Below are 4,296 nucleotides of genomic sequence, written 5' to 3'. Positions count from 1 at the left end.
TGCTATCAAATAGCTCAATTGCTATTTATTAGCTTTATTCCATAAAGTCACCACAGCATGTGGAACTACATATCCAAGCATGCTCTACCAATATTTTGCTGTTTGGTGTAACGAGTGACCCTGCATCAGTCGTAACCAATACTTAAAATACATTAGCTGGCAGCCCAACATGGCCATCCGACTTGTGTCTTGCTATCTAGAAGAGTGGAAGATTCTCCAACATGGAGCTCAGGGGAGATGCAAAGCTTTGAAAAATCTTATCTTGGATATGATTTATTTGAAAACAGACACTAGCCTGCGGAATGTGAAACCTCTTTTAAATCTCTATGAACCTGAAAAAGTTGCAACGGCAGGTAAGGTTCACTAAAAGTGATACTCCTTGTTTACTCAACATGGAGAATGGGCAAGTACCTAATGCCAGGGGAAAAGGGAATAGTTTTTATTTGGAGCCAGTGAAAATACATTTTGGTGGGTACTGCCTGATGAATAACTAATGATCTGTGCTGTGGTGAGACCTAGATGATGAAATAGAGTAAAACCTTATTGCAGTGCTCAGGTTTTCTAGGCTGTGGCACTCTGGGAAATGCTGAAGGACACTGAAATTAGATCTATGGATCTCTGTTGTTCATCAATTCTGACATTACTACCTGCATGTTACATAAGAAATTTTGGATTATCAGACCAGGAGATGAGTATTCTGACTTCAGCTATTCAGCCTCTAGTTACTATGGCCGCAGTTTCCTGATGTTGACTGGTGGTAGTAGACAAGGCCATTGAGACAGCTGTGGGGCATGACCACGAAAGGTGACATGATCAGTGACTATTATCAGTTTGGCCATCCTACTCTGTACTTTACCATTAACTAGGTGTTTATCCATAGAACAACTCCTGGATGATTCATTGTACAGACTGTTATACGCGAAAATCGCAGTTTCTGCTATTTCGACATTATTTCAGGATAGTTAACATTAGATACATTTTTTCTTCATTCTATCAACAACTCAACCTCTTGTTCACGTCTCCCAGCATTTATGCATTGGACTTGCTGCCACATAATTGATTAAAAAATATATTTTATATTGAAGATCAAATGTACCCAATAAAGTATCTACTAAGTGTATGTAGCCCAGGGCTGGGCAATTGCGGCCCTCCAGATGTTGAGGAACTACACATCCCAGCATGCCTTGCATTAGTTTCAGCATGGCCACATAGCAAAACTAATACAAAGCATCCTGGGATGTGTAGTTCCTCAACATCTGGAGGGCCGCAATTGCCCAGCCCTGATGTAGCCTATTTTATCCAGGTAACACTGTGACTTATATTACTTGTGGTAGGAGAGATGATCTATGCCAGGCATGTCCAAACTGCGACCCGCCAGCTGTTGTGAAACTACACATCCCAGCATGCCTTGCAATCATTTTAGCATTCCTAATAGCAAAACTGTGGCAAGGCATGATGGGACTTGTAGTTTCACAACATCTGGAGGGCCATAGTTTGGACATGCCTGATCTATGCACTTACTGCAGCACCAAACCTTTTGAATTCAGTCTACATCAGGGCTGGGCAACACCGGCCCTCCAGATGTTAGAGAACTACACATCCCAGCATGCCTTGCATCAGTTTCAGCATGGCCACATAGCAAAACTAATGCAAAGCATCCTGGGATGTGTAGTTCACTAACATCTGGAGGGCCGGTGTTGCCCAGCCCTGGTCTACATAGTTTTCCTTGAAGAAAATACAAATTAACTGGTCATAATCAATCAGGGGCACTTTGCAAGCAACCATTACCAACAATGTATACAGCAATGACAGACTCATGTACTAAATGGAGGGGACGTACTCAAATAAAAATACTATGCACAGGGCTGCTTGGCACCGTGCACTCCAAAAGAGTGGACAGATCAAGTAATATAGGGGGCCTTCAGTGCAACACCCCACTCACCAGACTACTTCTCATCTGCCCAATACTGTTGGTGGCAGTATAGTTTGGTGGGTACATCATGCCGGGGTGGGGAGAAGGGAGACCTCACACAAAAGCCCCGCCACAGCCCAACACACTGCAGTCTCCTCTCTTTCCCTGCAGTGCCCAATGTGCAACTGACCAGGCCCCTCCAACAAGCCCCCTCTTTGGACATCCCTACAGATATCAGGGTTGCCCGGAGAGAGACTGTCAGCAGCACTGTGATGGGGCAGGGCCTGATGTAGGAGTCATCAAGACCTGCCCCATACTGCAAATCCTGCAGGTCCGTGGGTCTTCAGGGAGGAACAGGGATAATTATTCAATTTATATATTTAGCCCCGCCCCTCCCCAAAAATGTGCGTAAATCGCTGGAAATTATAACTGCCGTGGGGGGGGTATCCAGGAAGGTTGCCATCTTTCGGGGGGGAGGGGGACCCAATTTACAGGAGCTTCCTGCCTATTTCGTGAGGGCAGGCAACCCTGACATACTATATATATATATATATATATATATATATATATATATATAGGTAGTTGTGTAGATCCGGCACTCCACGTGAAAACCAATCAGCAGCTTGCCCCGGTGCCGTCCATGAACCAGTCAGTCCTCAATACAGTAAAAGCAAAGTGGCACTCGGAGACGGTGATTCAAACAGAATACTGCTTTATTGCAGAAATAGGTGTATGCACCAACACAGTGTTTCGAGCCTCAGCTCGTCGTCAGGGTACAACCAAACAGTAGTACATGTGCACAATAAATACCCCTTAGGGACCCACCCCTCAATACAATAATCATACTCACCTGTGTGTGTCCACCAGCCGCGTCCACGCTGTGCACGCTGATTACCTGATGGCATCAGTGCACTTCCGGGTCGCGTCATATGACGCGTCGTTCATCCCGGGCGCTTACTTCATGACATCAGCGCTGTCAGCCAATGCACAAGCGTGGAGCGCGTACGGGACTTACACACAGGGCGTCAGGTTGCCATGGCAACTACAACAAAATGTAAACAAATGGTGAAAGAATGTGAATATAAACGATCAACAATACATTTAAAATATACAGACAAAACAAAAAACATTTATACATTATGCTGCATCATCACAACAACATTAATACTGATATGATACATTACGTATTCTGTAAATGATAATGAACATTGAGAAAGCTACAAAAAACTATGCAGCCCATGCTGCTCATTAAGTCCCCTCGGTGAAAGGGTATCAAGAACAAATATCCAGCGGGCTTCCGCTTGAAGAAGGAGTCTCCCTCTATTACCACCCCGTGCTGGCAGAGGTATATGGTCAATAATTTTAGATCTCAGGCTAGCAACACTGTGCCCCATAAGGACACAGTGTCTAGCCACTGGCTGCTCACTAGTGCCACTAGACAAAGCTTGCCTAATGGCATAGCGATGATTCGCCATTCTCTCCTTGAACTGGCATTCTGTCTTGCCCACATAGTAAAGACCACATGGACAAGACAGAACGTAAACAACGTATTTGGTGGAGCAGGTGACGGCAAATTTAATGGGTATTTTGCGGCCAGTGTGGGGATGACTGATGAAGTTACCCACAAGCAGAGCCCACACATCTATAACAACCAGCCTGTCTGGTCAAAAAATGCACAGGTGCTGCCTTTTTGGTCAATTCACTTATATCTAGTTTTACTAGCATGTCACTCAAATTCCTCGATCTTTTATAAGCAGGCATAATCCGCATCTTATTCAAGCCCACTAAAGTTTTATCAGACGTGATTAATGGCCAGTAGCTTTTAACTTGTTTTGTGACCTCTGGGCTATCAACCGCATATTGATTCACCCAGGGTAGCCTATCTTGTGCTTTGATGTTAGTTGCAATGGGATTTAAGACCACTTCCCTAGGGGTCTCCAAAACTCTCTTCTTCACCATGTCAAGATCTTTCCTTCTATAACCACGTTGCTCGAATCTATCCTGCATTGAGTTGAGATCAGTCACAGTTTGTTCTGGGTCACTAGTGATGCGCCTTACTCTCAGCATTTGAGAGAAGGGCAAACCTTTACGGAGGGGCAACGGATGACAGCTCTCATGTCGCAACAATGTGTTACGATCCGTCTCTTTTACATGGATGGATGTCGACAGTTTATTGTCGACCAAATCCATCTTAACATCCAAAAAATTGACCGTATGTGTGCTGATGGAAAAAGTGAATTTAACCGGGCTGGCAGAGGCATTATGTTGTTCAAACAGCTGTATCAATGAACTTTCAGAGCCCCCCCAGAAGATCAAGAGGTCATCGATGTACCTTAAATAAAGCAACACTTCACCTTTCATTGGGCCATCCAAAAATAATTTGT

The sequence above is a fragment of the Crinia signifera genome, chromosome 1 (genome assembly GCF_055691185.1).
Source record: "Crinia signifera chromosome 1, ASM5569118v1, whole genome shotgun sequence".
NCBI classification, from domain to species: Eukaryota; Metazoa; Chordata; class Amphibia; order Anura; family Myobatrachidae; genus Crinia; species Crinia signifera.
Note: the sequence above shows the minus strand (reverse complement) of the source record.